At 44.1% G+C, this 22,997-nt stretch overlaps 1 long non-coding RNA gene across 2 annotated transcripts in view; it reads left to right on the top strand.

The window, feature by feature from the left end:
* The window catches only part of LOC135230160 (uncharacterized), a 312,870-nt gene that overhangs the window by 152,138 nt on the left and 137,735 nt on the right, over positions 1 to 22,997 (top strand). The window contains exon 5 of one of the 2 annotated variants that reach the window (XR_010320821.1): positions 9,098 to 11,655. The exons of the other annotated variant lie outside the window; for it this stretch is intronic. This is a non-coding gene — a long non-coding RNA (uncharacterized LOC135230160). Of the gene's footprint in view, positions 1 to 9,097; positions 11,656 to 22,997 lie in introns of those variants that run through there. 2 annotated transcript variants of the gene reach the window in all.

Below are 22,997 nucleotides of genomic sequence, written 5' to 3'. Positions count from 1 at the left end.
TATTCTGGAAAGCTCTCAAACTTACAATTGAATTCTTTTGTTTCATCCCTCATTTATTCCTACATTTCTTATTGACAAAATAAACTTTGGTTAATTATCTACTAAATGACAGAAAGTGCTTTCTCAGGAGAATCTTCCTTATGACCTTATCCATTCATCCCAAATCCTTCGTCTTGTCCTACCATGGCTCTCTTTTCTGGTGGAAGTCAGACCTTTTGTTCTGTAGCACTCATCAATCTGGGTCGATTTTTCCTCATCTTTATCTACAGTCTTAGAGAAAGGCCTTTTCCTCGTGTATCACTGTTTCATCCTGCCTGGGTGAAGATGTCCAAACATAATGGTCTCTGAAGGACATTTATCCCTTCTCCCAGCAGGACCCTTTGATAACCTGGGGACTCTGGCTTGCTCCTGAATTTCCTTGATTCAGTAGCTAAGGTTTCTCTCCCACAAGAACTGAGATCGGCACCCTTTTCAAAAAGCAGCTGAGATCTGAGTTAGCACCAAGGCTTCCGTAATCCTGTGTGACATCATTGCTGACAGTGCTGAGTTCCATGGGCCCAGTTTGAAGCTAAACAGGGCAACCAGAAAAACATGAAACTGTCAGGTAGGCACTTGAGAAGTGCTAGTGCCAATGTGGGAAGAAGGAGATTAGATACTAAAAATGAATTGCAACTTTTCCGTGCCGTGTAAGGGGTTACTATCCCCTGGTGGGTAAAGAGAGCACAGGGAATGATAACAGTATAATGGGCAGCTGCTTTCTCCCAGTCCTCTCATTTGACTCTGTTGGAATCATGTCTCTCCAGCTCTGGTTATAAAATGTCCACTCTGAGCCCCTCTTAGGTCTCCTTAGCCTCTGAGGCTTCACACAGGCTCTGCTCTCTGACTAGGAGATGTTCTCTCCCTTCCCGTCTGCTGGCCTACTCTCCCTGGTGAAGCGTGAAGGTGAAGAAAACTGTCCCCATTGGAAAGATTAGGCTCATGACCTCACCAAGAAGCCCTAAGACTCAGGAGTTTTGTGGTCAGTCAGAATGGGAAGTTTGGGAGTTGACTTGGGGAACTGCTTTTGTTTAGGAGGCCATTTAGAAGAGAAAGCAGCAAATGGGGAGACCATTTGAGGAGGAAATTAAGAAGGTTGGGGTGGTGATGAGGAAGGAGGAGTCTTCTCCAAGGAAAATAAAAGTTTCCACATGGGGATGGTAGGGGCTTGTTTTGTGTGACCCCAAAGGACAGAAGAGGCAGGAATGGTAGGGAAACAATAGAACAAAAGATAATCCGTGCCTGTTCACAAATGTAACAAATGCCCCAGTGTTTTCAGCCTGTTTCCTCAGACTTTTCTCATCAAGCCATCCCTCCCCTTTTACTGAAGCCTCTGGAAAATACCTGGGGCTTCCTGGATGCTCGGCCTTTTTTCACCCCTTAACTATTCAGTCATATTCCCAACTTGGTTCAGGCATCACTTCCTGGTTGTAGTCTTGCCTGAATCTTCTCCTGGTAGATGAGTCCACTTCTTGCTCTGTACTCCATTGTACCCAGGAAACCCTTTACTGCAGCATAAAACACAATTGCATTTACTACACATTCTTCCTCTCTCTGTGCCCACGCCTTCTATGAGACTCCAGAGCACCTTTCATTAGCAGTAGGAGTCTTCTTCTACCTGTTGAAGGCCGACCTTACGGTTGCTTCAGCCATTGAAATAGTAGCAGAGATGATACAAGGAGAGAATTGAAAAGATTTTACATTGAGTCTTGCCCTTTTGTTGCTCTTAAACCCTGAGAACCTGTGGGAGTGACCCCAGGCCAGCCTGCTGAATGATGAGGGACCATTGGAAAGAGGATCCAGCGGTTTCCCTGAGTTGATTTTATGAAACTGGCTCGCAGGTGACCTGGAATCAAATTGTAGACACATGAGTAAGCCCTGCTGTGAGCCACTGTGGCTGGCCCAGATCAGAAGAACCCCAAATTGACAACCTGAAAAATTGTGAGCTTAGTAAATGGTTGTTTTTTTAAGACACTACCTTTTGGAGTCATTTGTTACACAGCAATACGTGACTGATACACCTGTTAACTTGGCGGTTTCTCTCGCCAGGCAGTGAGGCAGCTTCTGTAAGTCATTTCATCACCAAGAGCATTTGGCCTAGGGTCTGACATGTAGCTGTTTATACAGGAAATCTTTGTTGACTTAATGCATGAATGAGTAATACGAATTTTATGTGCGAGTCTGCACAAAATCATATATGAATAAAAGCATGATTTTTTAAAAAATAAAATGAATTGAGGCTCAGAACTACCTGCTTACAAAATTGAGGAGTTTTTAACCTCACTTACTTTTAGGGTACTCCCTCCTCCAGATATGCAGTAATTCCCAGGGTCTAATGAAGGACCAGTGCTTGGAGAAGACCTTGAAGACACCCATTGCCTCAGCGTATGTGGGTGATCTCTCTAGAAGCATTCGTTCTGCTGTTTCCATTCTCAGCTGGATCATGAGAACCTTGGTGGGGCTGTCAACAGCATAATAGGGTTTGTCTACTTATGTGCCTGCATCAGCCTTTGAGGTGCTGTAACCCCCTCCAGGGCACTATCAAGAAGGAGGTCCTACCCCTTCCCAATGTCTAGGACCCTACTATCTCACTGTCACTCTTCCCCTGGGCTCCAGTTCACTCAGTGTGATCACCTCAGTGAGCTGAGGCTTTTACCACAGACTCTTCAGAGTCTTGAAGTTTCAGGCCTTCAACACTGTGAGTCCAGCTATCTCCTTGAAATGAGGTAGGGAAGGAGGAAAAACGTAGGAAGATTTTATTTTCCATTTAATGTTGCAATAAAATTTCTTGCCCTGCATTTTTGAAGGGTCCTGCCTAACAATTCCCTCTGTTCTCTTCCAAGATGTAGGACGATGAAGAGTGAATGTTTGTTGTGTCATAATCTGCAGAAGGATGCAAAGTGCACATGGGGTCCATTCCCCCGATGCTCACACTAGAGCACCCCACCCACGTGGAAATCTCTGCAAGTGTTACTGAGTCCCTCCCACATCCACAGTGAACAGCTTTCAGATTCTTATAAGAGGGAATTGTGTCCTAACACCAGCTGCTCCCTGGAAACCCTATGGGGCAGTTCTACTCTGTCCTATACGGTCTCTGAGTCAGAATTGACTAGATGGCTACGGGTTTGGTTTTTTCTTTCAGCCGAGTGGTGAGAGTTTGATGTCAGCTCCATAATCATGTTATTAAAAAATAATGACAGGGTGGCAGGTGAAAGCAACAAAACAAAACTGAAATGTAATGGCTTTTTCACATTTATTGGCCCCACAGAGTTCCTTCGACGTGTTTACTTTTCACTAGATTCGGAGAAATCTTTGTGAGAGAGACAACAGCTTGAGATAGCTCCAAAATTACGTTTCCCTCCTTAATGTTAGGTTACATTAAGAGCTGGTTGGCTGATTTATCATCTGCCTGCTTCACAAAAATACAAGGCCCATGCAGGCAGGAACTTGTCTGTTGTGTTTGTCAGAGCATCCTGGTACCTGGCACCTAAGAAGTGCTAAAAAATGATTTGAGTGAATGTGGGTGGGTTTTTATAAAAAACACTGTGTTGCTGTCTTTATTTAGTTAAATAGTGAAAACAGGGATAAGGAAAATGGAGACAATTATTTGTATAATTTAGAGTTACATAAGATGAGAATAGAAGTTGAATAATGAAGAGATAAAAAAAATAAGCTGTACGGATGGAATGTACCCCCTTCCCTTTGCTTTGGAGGGAGACGTTTTAAAATTGGATTGTTTTTTCCCTACTGATTTATAGGTTCTATATGTTAATTGAAAAGTTAGTCTTTTAGGAATCACAAATACTTCTATTGAGATACAATTCACCTGCCGTAACACTGCCTTTGAAAATATGCACAATACCGTGGCTTTTAGTATATGGACAGACTTGGCACAACAGTCACCACTGTCTAGCTTCAGAATATTTTCAGTGCCCCGTAAATAAAGGCCCTTGTTAATAAAGGCGTATTAACAGTCATCCTCATTACTCCTTTCCTCCAAGCCGTAGCAACCACTAATCTACTTCTGTCTGTGTTGGTTTGTCTGTTCTGGACATTTCATGTAAATGGAATCATGCACGATGCGGTCATTTGTGTTTGGCTTCTTTCATTTAGCGTAATGTTCTCAAGGTTCGTCCATGTTGTGGCATGTATCAGTACTTGGTGCCTTTTTGTGGCTGAGTAATATTCCAGTCTATGAATATACCACATCCTGTCTATCAGGTCATGACATGTGGGTTCTCTCCACATTTTGGCTGTTACGAATAACACTACTAGGAATCCTCTGTGTGAGTTTGTGTGTGAACATGCTTTTGATTCTCCGGGTACAGACCTAGGAGTGCAATTGCAGTGTTGTATGGGAATTCTGTGTTTAACTTTCTGCAGAATTGCCAAACCATTTTCCAAAACAATTGGATCATTTTACATTTCCACCAGCGGTATTCCAGCTTCTCCACATCGTCGCCGACACTTGTTGTCCATCCTGTTGAGTTTAGCCATCTTAGTGGTTTTGAAATAATAGTGCACTTTAGTTTAGATTTGCATTTCCCTGATGACTAATGAGGTTACGCTTCTTTTCCTGTGCTTGTTGACAGTTTCTACATCTGATTTCGAGAAATCTCTATTCAAATCCTTAGCCTGCAAGCTTTTTTTCAGCTCTTTGCCTGTATTTTTACTCCCTTCATATACTTTTTGATATGCCAAAGATCTATAGATCTTAACAGTTTTAGCCTTCATATTTTGGGATTTTTAAAAAGTCTTTCTCTTTTATCAATAAAAAGAAAATAAAAACTTCTAAAATTTTTATGGTTGCATATTTTAATTTTAAATATTCGATCCATCTGGAATTTTGTTTTGTGTAAGGTATGAGAAAAAGGATGAAAACATTTTTACAGGTGGTCTGAGTGATTACCAGATTGCTACAAACGCTCCTTTTCCCGTGACCCATATCTTAACTGCATTTTCCCGTAGTCTGTACAGAGACGCCTTTTTACAAAGGGAGGCCACCATTCCCAGCCATTTCATTTTAAGGTTTGTTTTCTGCAATTAAATCCCTTGTGTATCTTATCTACACACCTTTTCTTTTAAGCTAATACAAATTTTGTGTGAGTAGGACCTTGGCGAGTGTAAGATGGGCTTGAATTTCATAACTGGTTCCGTGTGGTGCAGCCCAGCAGACGGACAGACAGAAGCAAGGGCTGCAGAGGCGACAGAAGCTATGAGAACATGAGCCTCTAGAGATGTGCTGTGGAATTTCAGATAAAGATTCCACGTGCCAGGAATAGTCTACATCATGTGGACGCAGTGGTGAAAGTACACATTGTCCCTGCCATTGTGAAGGGGACACCCAGTGCGGGTGGGAGGGGGACTGGTAAAATGCAGTCCAGAGAAAGGACAGACCATGCTCCAGGAACCACACTGGACTTCAGAGAGCTTTGTTGGCTGCCGTTCATCTGTCCGGCTTCTAGATGTCAGAGTGCCCTCAGGCTCAGTGCTTAGTCCTCTCTCTCTATTGACACCCTCTCTCTAGGATGCCTCAGGGAGTCGGTGGCTGTCTGTCTGTAGCTGAGGATGTGATGTTTACACCTCCATCCATTTCAACTCCTCCTGGTTCATGACTTCTATTCAAATGTCAGCGTAACTCTGTGTACCGAGTTCTTCATCTGTAAAATGTGCCTTATAATGATACATTCCTCACATGGGTATCATGCAGAGCAAGTATCTTAAGAGAGGAGAAGCCCTCACAAGAGTCCTGGCACCAGTAAGTGTTAGCTGTCAGTATTATTACCTGCCATCTCCACGTAGATGTCTGACAGCTATGCCATGTTACCAACGCCATGAAACAATTCTTGGTCCCAACCCCGTTCCACCCTTATCGATGAATTTCTCAGGGCTTCAGTGATGGGAATGTGTGCATTTTTCCACATAATGGACATGGCTAATAAAGGTTGGCCTGGTCCTTCATAATAAGTTGCTCCAAAGTTTATATGGGTGGACTCAGACAAGTGATAGCCAACTAATATAGACAAAAAATAGAACTCTCAGCTGCTCATATTTGTACTCTCAGCCTAGAATATCTGGTGAGGGTACTATATGGACTGAATTGTGTAACCCCAAAGGTACGTTGAAATCCTAACTACTGTACCTATAAATGTGACCTGATTTGGAAATAGGGGATTTTTAAAATTATTTTAATGAGGCCATACCAGTGTAGGGTGAGTCCTAAACCTAATCCCTTCTGAGTTACAAAAAGAACAGAATAGACACAGACACAAACAGGGGAAGAGGGAGACAGACAAAGGGGAAGATAATCTACAAGGCCAGGAACGCAAAGGGTGGCTGGAAGCTGCTAGAAGCTGAAGTAGACACTAGCCATGCCCTGAATTCCTACTTCTAGCCTCCCGAACTGTGAGAAAATAAATATCTGTTCTTTAAAGCCACCCAATTGTGTTATTTTTTTCTTATGGCAGCACTAGATGACTAACACATACCCATGACTATACATGAAGCCTGGTGTAAAATAGCGTTCTCCCCTCCTTGTCTAGCCCACCTGAATCCTGCTATTTCCTTATCAGTGTCCTCTGCCTTCACTAAGAGCTACAACAGAGTCGGCTTGATGCTGATGCATAGAAATGCAGTTTATTTTTTAGTTTATATTTATGATTGACTAGCATTAATTTCAATGGTTTGTAAATTTTTCTGTGGAGGCATTTCTGTAATCTATGAGTAATAGCAGTTGCAGCTTTTCCTTCTTTTTGTTGTCATTTTGTTCTAGCTTGGACCTCCAGTGTTAAATATTTAATATAAATAATGATAGAAAGCATCCTTATTTTTTTAATATTTTTGTGTGTGCTTTAAGTGGAAGTTTTCAAATCAAGTCAGTCTCTCACACAAAAACGTGTATACACCTTGCTACACACTCCCAATTACTCTCCCCCTAATGAGACAGCCTGCTCTCTCCCTCCACTCTCTCTTTTCGTGTCCTTTTCGCCAGCTTCTAAACCCCCTCCACCCTCTCATCTCCCTTCCAGGCAGGAGATGCCAACATAGTCTCAAGTGTCCACCTGATCCAAGAAGCTCACTCCTCACCAGCATCCCTCTCCAACCCATTGTCCAGTCCAATCCATGTCTGAAGAGTTGGCTTCGGGAATGGTTCCTTTCCTGGGGCAACGGAAGGTCTGGGGGCCATGACCACCGGGATCCTTCCAGTCTCAGTAAGACCATTAAGTATGAATTTATGAGAATTTGGGGTCTGCATCCCACTGTTCTCCTGCTCCCTTAGGGTTTCTCTGTTGTGTTCCCTGTCAGGGCAGTCATTGGTAGTAGCCGGGCACCATCTAGTTCTTCTGGTCTCAGGATGATGTAGTAGCTGATTCACGTGGCCCTTTCTGTCTCTTGGGCTCGTAATCACCTCGTGTCCTTGGTGTTCTTCATTCTCCTTTGATCCAGGTGGGTTGAGACCAATGGATGCACCTAAGATGGCTGCTTTCTAATGTTTAAGATGCCAGACGCCAGTCTTCAAATTGGGAAAGCATCCTTATTTTAATGCTAATTAATTTTAAAGAGAATGTCCCACATTTTCCCATGAACTATCATGCCAGTTGTATTTTTCCAACTTAAGGAACTCCTTTTCTGGTCCATGATTGCTCAGAGTCCTTATCTCTCAGTGTGATTGGATTTTATCAACTGCTTTGTCCCCATCTCTTGAGGTGAGCATGTCTTTTCTTCTTCCATCTATGCTTATGGTGAATTAAATTATTAAATCTTTAATGTTCACTCAAGCTTGCATGCTCACGATAAACCCCCTTGATGATGGCGTATTACATGGTTTATACTTTGCTGGATTTCCTTTGCCAGTATTTTATGTAGGTTTTTGCATCCCAGTTACTTGGTGTGCTTGCCCTGTAACTCTTCTTCTATCATCCTTGTCTAATTTGGTGTCAATATTAAACTAGCCTTAGGGATGAAGTAGAGGAGCATCTCATCTTTTTCTCTTCTTTTCTGACTTTGCACAAGATTAAAATGCTCTGTTTCTTGCCTGTTTGCTGCAACCTGAATGAAAGTGGTCTCGGCCTCCTATTTTCTTAGGGAGATCTTGAACTACTGACCCATTTTGTGTAGTGATTAAAGGTCTTTTCTGGTGCTACTTAGAAAAATTTCCACTGCATGTTCTAGGCTGCTAGGATTTCATCTTTAAATGTTATGTTGTTATCACGATTTTCAGTCTCATCCACGTCAATTAATCAATCCCAGATTTTCCCTCATTTTTCCAAAGTCAGACTCTACCTCTATTCCTGGCAGCAATTCCCTTATCTAAGACTTGTTTGCAAACAAAAATACAACCCAGCATCTTTGAGTCCATGATGTGAGAATACAGTCCCATATAACTTTTTTTGTAACTGTTGTTAAGTGTTTCTCCTCTTTTTTTTTTTTTTTTTTTTGTTCATTTCCCACCTATCTAGCAGTTTCAAAGTTGTGCAGTTAAGGTTGAGGTCATTAGCTGGATTGACTCCGTGCAGGGCCATGGGGTGCTAGTTGCAAATGGACATCAAAAGAGCACTCCTCTAGAACTAGGAGGCAGGAGGAGGTGGTTGGGCGGTTGCGGGGGCGGGAATACTATCTCTCTATGTGTGTGGAGAGGGACGCCCAGGGGAGGTGCCAGGTCGGAGGCTGCCCCACCACAATCTCAGGTGCATCAGGAAGGAGCTGGCTGCAGGAGCCTTTCACGAGAGTCCCAGCCCACCCAGCCTTGGCCTGAACTCAGACCCGCTAGGCTCACAGGTCCCACCAGAACTAGGGGAAGCCTGAGGCTACCGATGTCAAGACCCAGGGTACACCCCTGAGCCCAGTCACAGTGCTTATGCTGGGATAGTAGGGCAGAGGAGGCGTATGGGGACTTGGGTCCAGAGGGTGACCCAGAAAGGGTGGGAGAGTTGTGGTCACTCTAGGACTCTGGCTCCGCACGTGAAGGGCCCCAGGTTGCACTTCCAGGAGGAGAAGGGGAAGCTACAGAGGCCACACTGCTCACACAGCAATCCCCCACCCCCCTCCGCCCTTTCTCCAGGCGGGACGCCCCTCCTGTGCTGTCCTCAGAAGGGCTCTTCAGGGACCGCACCCCTAGTTTGCGGAGCAGCAGAGCCTGCCCCAGTCTGGACCAGGGACTTTATTTCTTCCACTCTCACCACTGGCTGAAGGCAGACTCCTGTCTCCACAGACTAAAGAGGAATTATCAAAATGAGCTCGAAACTCTAGATTTGAGTTAAGGATCATAAATTAACACAGAGAAATACAACTTTAACAACAAAGACCTGTTTGGAGCCCCAGTTGGAATTAAAAAAAAAAAAACTTGAACAGAGGGAGTGATAAAGTCTTCCTTCTTTTGCCACCCTCTCTCGGTGGTCCCAAGCTTTCTCATCTCCCACCTCACAAGACTGTATCAACTGCTTTGAGACTTTTAGAATAAAGATCCCCAGGCATATCACTGCTGTTACCCTGTGAGGATTTCCCCAGTGCTGGGTTAGACTAAGACAGAATCCTTCCAAGGCTTCCAGGGCCTGTGTACTGGACGGTCAGCACACGGAGCCTCAGAGCCCACTTCGTTTTTCCTGTAGTTGGGCATGACCCCAGGGACATGACCCTGAGAGTGCTGACACTTCCTGAAGCCAGTGACCCTCCCCCTGGGCTTCTCTCTGCATGGGTCTCAGAATCTCTGAGGCCAACTTGTACCCTCGGAAGTGTTTCTGCTGAAGGACACGTAAACCGCACTGTGGATTTGTGTCCTGCAGTCTGCAAAACTGCCTCCCCTGAGTGGGGTGAGGAGCTACTGAAATACTGAAATCATTGAAACTAGCAGAAGCCACAGCTCATGGTGCTGGGAGAAAACTGGGAAGGACGGAGAGGTGAAGAGGCTATAAAGGCTCAGTTGTGAAGGTGATCATGGGCCAGGATGTCCTGAAGTCGCAAAGCTGACCAATGCTGAGTGCCCTAAAACCTGCTACTCCTGTGCCCATCTCTTCTTTCAATGGACAAAGTCTTCCCCTGCTCTTATGTGCCTGGGCTGGAAGGGCCTTTGACTTAGAACATGAAGCAGCCTCCAGAGCCTCTTGGGGCAAGTGATGGTCAAGGAGGCTCTGCCTAACCCCACCCTGCCCTTCCCAGTTGTCAGAGGACCAGGAATTTCAGTCTTCCAGCTCCTGGGCTGATCTAGTGACTTGTAACAGGATTTCTCTGGAACTGGAAGGTGTTGAAGACAGGAAGTACTCCTGGGTTTCTTCACCCAGCTGAATGCCTAGTTCCTGGTCTTATTACACGGCTTACATTCAGGATAAGAAGAGGCATTTGGAGCTTTACGCATGACCTCTTAGCAGAGGTTTCTGTTCAGGAGCGAAGAGGTAAAAAGAAAGCAGTGTCTACTAAATCCTTTTCCAAGAGTCTCAGGAAATTCTCACGAAGACCTTCTCAGGTAAGGACTGACGGGAAATGCCTTGGTTTAATATTAAACTTTGCCCTTGACACATTTTGTTTATGGAGGGCATATACAATGTTGTCCGCTCAAGGAAGCACTGTAGTTCTTATCTAGACTTTATGTAGAATGAGTATATATAAAACCTAAACTTGGTCCTTAAGCAAGGGGTTACCTCTCAGAGAAGGCCTATGGGAAGGTTTCTACGAAATTCTGTGGTGCTGCCATTGCTCCAAGGAGCCCAGGTGGTGCCAAGTTTGAGCACTCGGCTGTTAACCGAAGGTTAGTTTTTTGAACCCACCAAAAGGCTCTAAGGAGTAAAGACCTGGCGAACTGCTTCCGTTAAGATTACAAACCAGGAAACCCTATCGGGGAAGTTCTCCTTTTACACTGGGCCACAATGACTCAGAAACCCACTCGATGGCACCTAGCAATATCAACAGGAAGCCGTTGCCCCCCATGTGCTTGAAGTGCCTCTCTGGGGAAGGTTGGCCTTCAGAACCAGCTCATGGCCACACGGGAACTGAGACTCATGTTTTGTTACCACACCTTAGTTTCAGTCAGTAAATTTATTTTCCAGTTTGTTCACTAGACTTGACTACAGACATCTCTCAGGTATTGTCAAAATTAATTCCATTCTCTAATAATGATTTGCCAGGATGTATTTCCAAGCATTTCCAAGAGACTGGAAAAACTTTCCAAAGAGGCTTGTTCAGTGCCATGTTGTGCAGTAACTACAGTGTTGACATAGTATATTTATCCACATAGTTTCCACGTTTTCTGCTTTCCATAAATACAACTGAAATTCCAAGTCTACCACCTGAAGTACTTCCTTTAGTGTTTCACTTAGAAGTCTGGTGGTGATGAATTCTCTCAGTTTTCTTTCCCCTAAGAATGGCATTATTTGTGCTTTACTCCTGAAGGTAATGATTGGACATAGAATTCTGGGTTAATATTTCCATCTTTCAGGGTTGAAAAAATGATGTTTCACAATCTTTTTTTTTTTTTGGCTTCCATGGCTTCTGATAGTGAATACAGAGTCATTCAAATTATTTTTCTCAGGTGAAATGTGTTGTTTTCTCTCTACCTCCTTCCTCAGTATTTTCTTGACCTTTGTTATTCTGCAGTTGATTATGATGTATGGTATTTTTATGCAAGTAACCCATGTTCTATATATATATATATATGTGTGAACTGTTTTTCCCCTCCCAGGTGTGTCTGTGAGTACAGTATACTGTTTTTTTCTTTTTACATGCTGCTGTTAAAAAAAAAAAAAAAAAATTAGAGTAATGTACTTACAAATATACTTGGGATGTGGGGTAAGGCCCACTGGGTTGGCAAAAAACCCATAACCCACAGAATATTTTTGTGAAAATTCGGTATTGGGGCATGGAATTCTTTAACTTGCTGTGGTTTGCTGAACTTCTTGAATCTGTAAGTTTATGTCTTTCACCACATTTGGAAAGTGTTCAGCCAGTATTTTTTCAAATACTATTTTCTTCACCACACATTTTGTCCACTTCTTCTGGAGTTCCAATAAATAAGCTTTTTGTCTAGTTCTTGAGGCACTGTCCATTTTTTTCCATATTTTCCTCTCTGTTTGCAGAATGGATATTTTCTACTGATCTATTTCAAGTATTTAGTTTTTTTCTCTGTCATCACCATTCTGCTATTGTGAAAATATCAACTGAATTTTTTATTCCTACGATTGTACTTTTAACATGTAAAATTTTCATTTGCAAATAGCACCTATTATCTTTCCATTTATTTAAAAAGTGTCCCTGTTATTTCTTGGATTAGAATAGCATTTTAAAATCTGTTTCTTATGATTTTGAGAGTACAAGTCCTGCTTAAATTTTATGGAGAATTTTTTTGTTTTTAGCAGTCGATTGACCCAGTTATGTTCAGGCTCCAAGTTCTGTCCCATCTTTTGTATTCTATGGTTCAAATGTTAGTTCAATTTTTGAAGGCTTTGCAGGTGTATTTAGGTCTAACCTATGTGAGCGCCACTCAGTATGGAACCTTGATGGCATTCTAACCCATAGTGCGGGTCTTAAAGGATTTGATAATGCTTCTTAGGGTCAGGGCAATGGATACGCACCTGGGGGGTGAACCAGGAGTTCATAGCAAGTCTGCAGAATCTCTTTCTTGCACAGCCTCCTCTTTCTCTTCTGCTCTCTGAGTTCAGAAGGAGTGCTTTCCTGGCCCACTGGCGGGAATGCTGGGGCTTTAATCTCCTCATTCTGTTGTGCACATCAGTGACTGGTTCTGCCTATGGGGCCAAAGCACCGGACAACCAGCCAAAAGGCTGGCACTTTGAACGTGTCAAGAAGCGCCTCAGAAGACAAACCTGGTGATCTGCTTTTGAAAAGTCTCACCCTTTGAGGCAGAATTGACTAGGTGTCAGTTAACAGCAGAGAGAGAGAAAATGTAATGGAGCTTTCTCTACAATATTTGGTTCTTCCATACTCTGGTCAGAGAGAAGGATTCTCCTCTGCCAGAGTTTCAGGTGTCTGCCCACCTGCCCAGCTGCCTGTCTCTCTCCTTTACGGACCTTCTATCCCATTTATATGAGAGAGGGCTTCTCTCGGGGCTGTTTCTGTCCACAACGGGTGTGCAGCTGTGAGATTTGGGCTCATTTAATTTCAGCCTCTAGAATGTTCATACTTTATGTTCTGGTTCTGCCCTGCCCCCATCCACCTTCAACACTTTCCTTTGCAGAGTCCTGAGATAGTGTCCCATGCATTTGTCCAGATACTTAGTTGTCAGATACCAGCATAGCCACCGGGGGCAGTGCTGTTGTGGTTGAGGGGGGAGAGACTGTACACTGAAGGAGCTGCAAGACCTGGCTGCCTTGTGTGAGCAGGACGGGGGTGTGCTGAGGAGTGGGTGCTGAAGGTGCTGAGTCAAGGGGAGTTTAATATAAAGTTGGGTCAAGGATAGTTTGTTGACAAGGATTTATTGCCGTAGCAAGGGTTCTGGAAATGGGTTTAATATGCTGTGGGATTGCTTTTGGAAGCTTAGAAAAGGCAATGGCCCACATTCTCTGAAATGGAAATGCCAGACCTGCTAGGTCAGATGTTGGAAGAGGGATTAAAAGCCTCCAATATGTGGGCATGTCTGAGTTAGTCTTCTATAAGACCATTTCTTGGAGGTCCTGAAGGATACCCATTTCATCAAAAGAATAAGGAATGCGGAGATGAGGGGAGCACCAGCAAGATAGAGCTTACCAATATGTATACTTTGTAGGGAGTCCCTGGACGCCACAAACAGTTAAGTGCTTGACTATTATCTGAAAGTCTGGCAGTTTGAACATACTCAGAGGGTCCTTGGAAGACAGTCCTGGCCATCAACTACTAAAGGATGAAAGCCTTAAAAACACTATTGAACAGTTAGTTCTACTATGCCCACATGGGGTGGTCATGACTCAGAAATGACTTGATGACAACTAACAGCAACAATTGTCTATAGGCTCAGGTTGTTAGTGGGAGCTGGGCTGCCTAGTAGCAATGCAAATCATGGGATCCCAGCTCTACAGAGGCCAGGTGAAAGTACTTAACTGTCAGAAACAAGTTGTGTGTGATTCCAATAATGGTCAGCAGGTCACAGTAGTAGTTATCTATTGGGGCATAATAGATTCTCCCCAAACTTAGCAGGTGTGAGATAAATGGAAAATTAATATTCAACTCATTCTGATAAATTTGGAACTAGACAAAAATTTTGGTATCACTCAACATAGTTTTCAGGTGAAGGAATAAACTAGAAAATTTAAATAACTAGTATAAGTATAATAAGAGATTTTTCAAATAATGATGATATAATTGCATACCTGAATAAAAGACAAATACATCAAAATCAATGGTTTGTCTCCAGTATAGACATGAGGGTCTCAAATTGGCAAGGGTGAGAAGGGCAGACCGTTCTCTTTCCCCTACTACTTGACTGGATCAAACTGTGTTCAAAACTGTAAAATATTTAGGAAAACATTGTTTTGACCAGAGCATCAAAGGACCTCTATGACGAAAACTAATGTACTAAAATACATAAAATGAAACCTGAATGTATGCAAAAAATATGCCATATTTTCAAATGAGAAGTCTTGTCAATGAAATGGAGGTCCCTAAAACTAATATATAAGTGGAATGTATTTCCAGTTGGAATATTAAGATAGTTGTTTTTGAATTGTATACAGTGATCGTATGCTACAAATAGTACAGTAGATAGCAGAGGATGTTGCTGGTGTTAGGAGACTTGGAGTCCATTTCTGACTCATAGTGATCCCATTTCACTGCCCCATAGGGTTTTCTAGGCTGTGATCATTATGGGAGCAGAACAACAGGTCTTTCCCCTCAGTGCCCCCTGGTGGGTTCGACCTGCCAAACCTTCTTTGGATTAGCAGATGAGCACTTAATCACTGCAACACTACGGCTGCTTTAAAAGGTATAGAGAAGAAAAACATGAAAAAGCAGGATACTGACAGGTGTCTACCTCTTCAGGTAACAGAACAAATTGATATTACATAGCATAGAAACTGACAAGTCGACCAATGAAACAAAATCTGCTAAGAAGTCACAATAAACATTGATATAAAGGCGCTATTTTGAGAAAATTATATTTATTTAATAAACGGTGCTGACTCAAGTGACCGTTCTGGGGGACAAAGCTTGCAAAAATGTGATACACAAATGATAGATTTGGAAAATCATGTGAAATGGAGATGACAAGGCTTAATAACAATTTCCATTTTACACAGAAGGATAAAAGTTAAGCACTTGAAAAATGAGCAGTGAATTCAAAAAGATCGTTCACAGGAAATCCACATGCCCAATAAACATAGTCCAAGTTGCTCAAAAACACTGGTAGTTAAGAAAATATCAAAGTCCCAGTGAAACTGGCACAATTTAAAAATCAACACCATCTATGGCTGGCTGGGCTGTGGGGAGAAGGATACCCTGAGACATGGCTGGAAAGGTGCTTTAGGACAGCCTCTAGGGGAAAGACATGGCCATGGCTCTGTGCTTTTAAAACATACTTTGAGCTGGAAATCTCACTCTATGGAGTCTATTGCACAGAAACAGATCCTGTAGTATACAACGGATAGTTATTATTAGTGTTGACCAAACGTTGACTGTACATTGACGGTTGAATGATAGATAACTTATGGTAAAGCTACATCATCAATAAATGAGTTGTAGTAGTTGAGTGGGAAAAATATCTGTGAAGTATTATTGAAGTATTACTGAAAAAATCTAGGTGCAGAGAAGTGTATATAAAATGAGCACATCTGGGTTAAACAATATCAATTGTTTGAATATGCTTGGATACCTGTTTATGTTTATGAGTGTTATACACATAAACGATCCTTTTGAATTCACTGCTCATTTTTCACGTGCTTAACTTTTATCCTTCTGTGTGTGTGTATAAGTCTGTGTCCTTGTTTAAGCAAGGATAAGAGAGACTACTTACCACATTGTTAACCTGAATTATCTTGGATTCACTTGCAGGAAAGAACAGGGGGAGGAGAGGTAGAACACGCAGGAAGAGTGGACTTAAAAAGCATGGATGATAATGTTTCCATTTTAGTAGTGTTATGTATGAACGAACAAATCTGTCTTAAAGGGAGAAAGCCAGAATATTTCTTAGAAGCAAGGATGGCTTTGGCCATGTTATCAAGAGGGAGGGACCAGTCCCTGGAAAAGGACATCATGCTTGGTAAAGCAGAGGTCCAGTGAAAAAGAGGAAGACCCTCAATGAGATTGATACAGTGGCTTCAACAGTGTGCTCAAATATAGCAAAGATTATTAGGATTGCACATGACCGGGTGGTGTTTTGTTCTGTGGTGCAAAGGGCCACTGTGAGTCAGAACTGACTTGATAGCTTCTGACAAGAACATGTAGAAGTACAGATAAAGTGTACTGAATTGATATCATCTATTTAAATTATTCATGTAAGTTAAAAGATCAAAAAATATAGTGGCAGTGCCATATCTAATGACTTACAGAGAATCAAGGTAGAATATCAAGTGAAATAAGGGGCGAGAGCAATGTGGGTGGAGTGTGACCAGGCTTTCATAAAAGTAAACACCCCAGCAGATATACCTGTGTGCCTGTGACTGTGTATATGTGTCCCTGCAGAGAGGTGTAGGGAAGGTTACACATGTGTCTATTAACATTGGATACCCTGGGGGAGCAGGACCAAATTACATATGAGGGTGGGACCCTGACATTAATTTTTTTGTCATACAAATCTGTGATCTTGCAAATGTGATAAAAAACAATTTCAGAGCTTTGGAAATTCATAAACATCATAGATATATGTATATTTTAACATGTTTTGTTAGATATTTAAAATAGGTGAAAATTCTCCAGAATGACAGACAAAAGATTTGAATCACTGGCAGGAGAGCACACCGCAGAAAGTAATAATCAGATCCAGTGGATTTCTTGTTGTTCTTGGAGCCAGTGAGTTCCTCTGGTCTCTATAACTGGAAATGACCAAAAATAATTTTGGGAAATCAGTAGAGTTACCCCTCAAACACGTCTTGCAAGCACACGTCTACAGCTAAATGTAGAAGGCTGGACGCCATGTGCAATTCACTAGGTAACTCATGCGCCTCTAGAAGATTCTCTTTCCTGGATATGCTGCTTCCACCTCCTCCCTGCCTAGCCCCACTGGATAACCCACCTTTGTGCATTTTAGGCCCCATTCAGGTCTGAGCCTAGATCATAGAGGACATCAACTGGGAAGGTAGCTTTTAAGAAGAAAGATGTTGATGAAAAGATTTCCGAAAGCAGCACCTCCCCAGCCAGCCTCTCCCCAGCCTGGGAATACCAACCCCTCCCACCCTGATACCTCTGAGAATCTCTGATTTTTCGTTTTGGATGCTTAGGAGACTGCAGAATTTACCTGGTCTGAACACCTTGGTTCTTTTCTGCCTGTGACCCTCTGCCTCGCAGGAGCCGTCTCTGTCACTCTGAGGAATACACACAGGACAGACTGTGGATGGAGGTGCCCATCCTAGAGGCCCTGCCCTCCATTCCTCTGCCCCTGGGGGGTTCCCTGTGATACTTGTGGTCTCATTTCCTAGAGAGGTGGATACACCCCTGTCATGTCCAGGGCTTCCCCAGACTTGGGATTTGATGTTGTGACTGAGACTGGGGCTTTGTTGTCCACTGTTGAGTCTGGGCCTGAATCTGCCCCTTCCCACCATTACCTCTGATCACCTGTGTTCTCGCTGTTCTCCCTGGGTTTGAAGCCTGTCCTCTCTTTTGGTTCTTTCACCTCAGAGGGCCTTTTTCTTCCAGTTCTTTGACCTCGGGACAGGTCAGATTTGACCACAGGAAAACAAAAAAAAATTAGCATGTTTGTTTGACATGTCAAGAACCGGAATGTATAGCTTGATTTAGGAGAAGAAAAAGTTCCAAAGCTCTACCCCTTACCCTAGAACATGCTCTACAGGAAATATCCTGCAAGCCCTGGATCAACTCTTATCCAGAAATGGTTAACACCCAGGGGGATTTTTCTACACCACCTCCCACTTACATTCCCCTAATGTGGCAGAAAGGATGCATCCCAATCATAAACCCAAATTCACCCTAGGAGACCAGAAGACATGGCTGGGGTGAGTTCATTTTCCTTCAACCTGCCCTCCTCTCCTCCTACCAAGCCCTGTCTCTTTCTCTGCCTCTATACTGCTGGGAAGGGACCCAGAGTTGTTTGTTTAGGGCTTTATGTCCACTGCTCACCTGCAGATATGTTTCCCAACAGCCTGCCATCTCTCTGATTCCTTCTCCTCCAAAGAACTCAGTGACACCCCCTTCACCATCACACCTCAGCAGGGCCCCCCCCCAATCCTCCCAAGTCCCACTGAAATCCCATTTCCCTTTCCCTATTTATGCTGCGCTCATCCTTAGGGTCCCAAGATCTCACCATCCAGATGAGGCCTGTCCTGTCCTCTCCTGGGCCAGGGGAGCCTCTGAGGGGACCTGGTGTCTGCGGTCAGCTATCTGGGACTTCTTCCATCCAGATCCCCCTTAGGGCTGGAGTTCTCTGTGCACTTGGGTTGGGAGGGTTGGGGTCACAGGGGGAAGGACGGTATGATCTTCCAGGGGAGCTGGGTTAAACGAACCTGAATGGAGGTCTCTCCTGAAGGGCCCACGTTTTCAGCCCAAAGGCCCTGCTCCTCCTAGTCCCGGGGTTCTAGCACGTCTTCAGGCGCTTCCCCCTCTGGCCTCGGTGGTGCACCTGCTCCTTCTGCAGGCTGGTCTCCTGCCTCTTCAGCCTGTCCAGCTGGTGCCTCAGCCTCTTCAGTTCTTCTCTCTGCTTCTCCAGCTGCTCCTCCAGGCGTCTGCAGACCGCTCTCTTCTCCCTCACCTCCCTCTTCTTGGCGGCCATCAGGCAACGCCTGGCCAGCTGGTGGCAGCGTCTGGGCCTTCGCTGGACTGAGCGTGGCAGCCGCCTCTCCAGCAGCTCTTCAAAGAAGACCCGGCAGCTGAAGCCCTGAGTCACACCATGCTCCGCGTGCGCAACCAGGGCCTCCCGGGACTCGAACACGCGGCAGCAGGCCACGCAGCGGAAGCCGTGCTTACGGGTCACCAGCCACTCCGGGGTGGTTGCGCGGGGTCTCTCCCCATGCTCCTCCCCTTGGTCGGTGGGCTCCTGGGTACAGGTCTGGGGCCCCTCCTGCCAGGGCTCCAGGTTGCTGACCAGGGACTCAGTGTTGGCCAGACTTGGGGCAGAGCCGATGGTGCTCTCCTCAGAGAGCTCGGCTTCAAAGACCTGGGGCATATTGCCCACGGGGGCAAAGGAGGTTTTGGTCTGCCAGGAGACCGCCACCCCCTTGACCGTGCGCACCTTGGTGAAATATGCGCACCTGACCCGTGGGTTTCCTGGGGCAGCCCCGTAGCTGGAGGAGTGAGAGGTCTGCTCAGTGAAAGAGGACAGAAAAGAGTTCTCAGATTGTTTTGGAATCTTCCTGGGCCTGGAGCTTCGACTTTTTTCATGGGATGTTGTTGACTGTTGCACATTTTCCTCTTGGATAGAGACCTCTGAGAATAGAGAGTTAATTTACTTGAGCTTTCAGGGTCCTTATTCTCACCTGTGACCCCAAAGCTTTGGTCATAGGGACCCCTGGAGGCCTCTCCATCACCACATCCTCCACCTCTGCAGACCCCATGCTTTCTTTCTTCTTCCCCAGAGACCCACCACCCTTTGGGGGCACTGCTGTGGAAGACAAAGTCTCCATTGTAAAGTGGCACTGTTTATGGTAGTTCATTTTTTAAGAAGTTATTTTTCTTTAATTCCACCTTTATTGAATTCCAATGAATTTGTTCCTTTGGAACTTAGAAATGACCCCATTCCCATGAAGCTTCATAATAAATGTGTGACTTGATGTTTTGTATGTGAGTGATATTCTTAGTAAATTTGGAGGGTAAACACTCCAGAGCAATGGTCACCTCTTTTCATCCTCTTTTTACTGAAAGGCTTTTTATAGAGGAGGTATATGTAAAGAGAAGAATGTGTATATTTAGTTATGATTCTTACATGTGTACCTCTTCCTTGCACCCTTCTTAACCCAGCCACAGTAGAAGATGAAAATTGTTTTTCTCGGAATAGAAGCCCAGTCCTTAGTAGATGAAGTGAGGCAGAAAGAGATGGCCGTATCTGAGAACCTTGATGTGAGAACTTCAGATGGAGAACACACAGCCTCCTCCGCTGTGTATGTCTCAGTGGGTTGTCTGTGTCAACCTAAAGGTCTGTGTATGTTTCTGAATCTGTGGGAAGGACTGCAGAGTTCAGGATGCAGAAAGAGATGGAGCTAGGTCGGGTGCGTTGGATGGAGGGAAAGCTTGAGAGAGAGACAAGATTCAGAGATGGAACATGCCAGCAGTTGGTTAGAAGGATACAGAGATCAAGGAGGGAGCAGAAAGCAGGGCTCAGCCACTGAAGGGCAGAATGGGGCAGCAACAAAGAAGACAAGGCGGGGGCACACTAGTCGGTGAAAGAATGGATGACTAAGAATGATAGCAGAAACTGAGGTTAGCTATAGTTGGAATTTTAAAATTCTTTCCTGCTAGACTTTGAAAACATCATGCTAAATGGAATAAGTTAGTATTTGCCCTAAGTATAGGGCAAATACTGTACGATCTGACTTACATGAAATAAGCAAATATATAGAAAGCAAGGATTATTGGTGGTTGCCAGTTGTGGGCAGGGGGAAGGGGCAGTTTTTCCATTGGGGCATTGAGGTTATGTTAATGGTTGTAGAAAAGTTTGGAGAAAGGTATTGAGAATGGTTATATGACTTGAAGAATGTAATGAGTATCACTGACTCATACATTAGAAATTATTCAGTTATGTTTTATGTATATTTTCAACACAATTAAAAAAATAAAACTTTGCAATTACAAGAGAATAAAAAACGATCTATACTATAGCTGTCTTTACCTAGAAGAAATGTCAAACCCTTCGGTAAAGATGGTCAGGAGACCTTGGAGGAGAAGGGAAATCCCTAGAGCTAGAGGGGCAGGGCCTTCCTGGACCTTCTTCTGCCTGCGTCCAGGCTGAGGACTGTGGCAGCTTACATTGACTGGGAACTCTGAATGAACGTGTGGTACTGTGCTCCATCACACCACCCACTCCCAAAACCTCCTGATAAATTTGATATATTTTTTTTATTCGCATGATATATTAATTCATTCTCATGAAAAAATGAAGTACAAGTCTCTGTAACCACCCTTCTCCCTGGTTCTATACCCACTGCCCCAGTTGCCCACCTGCGTTCTTTCCGCTAACAAAGCAGGAGAGTTCACAAATCTGACTTGTCTGCTACTGTTATGGAAAGCCCCTCAGATGACAGTAGAATTCTATATTTCACTCACATAGTTATTCCTTCATTTATTTATTCACACTATAATTTCTTACTGTTTACTAATTGACAGGAAGTTTTTTCAGGTGAAAGCCTCGATGATCCCTTGTGGTCCTTGTTTCCGGGGTGAATCAAACCCCTTGCTGCCCAGCACCCATCGCACAGACTGAATTTTCCTCCCACCCTTACCTTGGGCCTTAGAGAAAGGCCTCTTCCTCATGTATTGACGCTCCATTCTGGCTGGGTGAAGATGAACCACGAAGGATGGTCAACGGCAAGCTGTTTCTCCTCCTCCCACGTAGAGATGATGTCCCAAACTCTCACAAGTTGGGGACCTTGATTTAGGCAGAACCGTTTGTAATTTGGTATCCAAAGTCGCTCTCCCACAGGAGACCTCAGACCCACAAAGAGCAGTTGGGATCTGAGTGAGCACCAAGGTTTCCAGTAACTCTTGTGTGACATCATCGCTGACATCGCTCAGTTCCAAGGGCCCAGTTTGAATCTAAACAGCGCACTAGGAAAAAATATGGCAACTGTTGTGGGAGAGGCTAGGAGGCTGGGAGGAGGGAAATTATATCTTAAAAATGAATTGAAATGTTCACTTAAAGAAGTCAACATCTAAGAGGAAGGAAACTGTGAGTTGAGGAAATAGAAGAGTATAATGAGTCGCTATTTCTCCCAAACCTCTTCTCTGGCCCTGAATCAAATCTCTCCAGCCCTAGAAACACAATGTCCACTCTGAACACCTCTCAGGCCTCCTTTGCCACTTAGGCTTCACACAGGCCGTTCCCTCTGACTAGTAGACATTCTCTCCCTTCCTGTTGACTGGTTCCTCCTCCAAGGTACCCAGTCTGTGCTTCTGGTTTATGTATTCAGAGGACCTAGTAATCTTTTAGTAATCCTCCATCATAGCACTGAGTCATAGGAGATGCTCAATTTCCAATTTGTGTCTTCCAAATGTGTTGTAAATAACTTGGGGACAAAGACAAGGTCTGCCTCATATTTGGCAGTCCCAGAAAGTGAGACAGAACCCCACCCATAGGAGATACCCAATATATATCTATTGGTTAAATAAAGGAAAACTCTTTCAAAAGACTCACCCTTCGTAGCCATCCGTGCAGAATGGGGTTTTTGGTCTGTTGCCTGGAGGTACCATCACTCAGTGGTGGTGTCTAGGCCACTCTCTCTTGACCTCCTGACTCTCAACCCTGTGAAGCCTCTTGGCCTGTCCACATGCTTCTCCCTTGGAGCCACTAAAAAGGGTAGGATTACATCAACACAGAAAAGCACTGAGACTCCGGACGACATCTATGGTCAACCTGCCTGGGAGGCTTAGGTGAGCCCTCGGGGAAAGGTCCACTGTCCTCTGCTTGATCTCCTTTTTTGTCCAGGGGGCAATTAGAAAAGGAAGAAGCAAATTGTTGAAACATTTTAAGCAGGGTTTGGGAAGTTGTGCTTGGTAGGTAGAGGAGAGCCTGAGGATTTGAAGGAAAATGAAAGATGTCAACATGGGAGCAGAGGGCTCGCTTTGTGTGATGACAGATGGTAGAATGTGGGCAAGTGGTTAGAAATATATAAAAAAAGAAAATCTCCTAACCATCCACTCGTATTTCAAAATTTAGGTCAAGCATCACT

This window comes from Loxodonta africana, unplaced genomic scaffold (genome assembly GCF_030014295.1).
Source record: "Loxodonta africana isolate mLoxAfr1 unplaced genomic scaffold, mLoxAfr1.hap2 scaffold_81, whole genome shotgun sequence".
In the NCBI taxonomy this organism is placed as follows: Eukaryota; Metazoa; Chordata; class Mammalia; order Proboscidea; family Elephantidae; genus Loxodonta; species Loxodonta africana.
The sequence above is the reverse complement of the archived record's forward strand: the minus strand, read 5'-3'. Positions and strand labels throughout refer to the sequence as shown.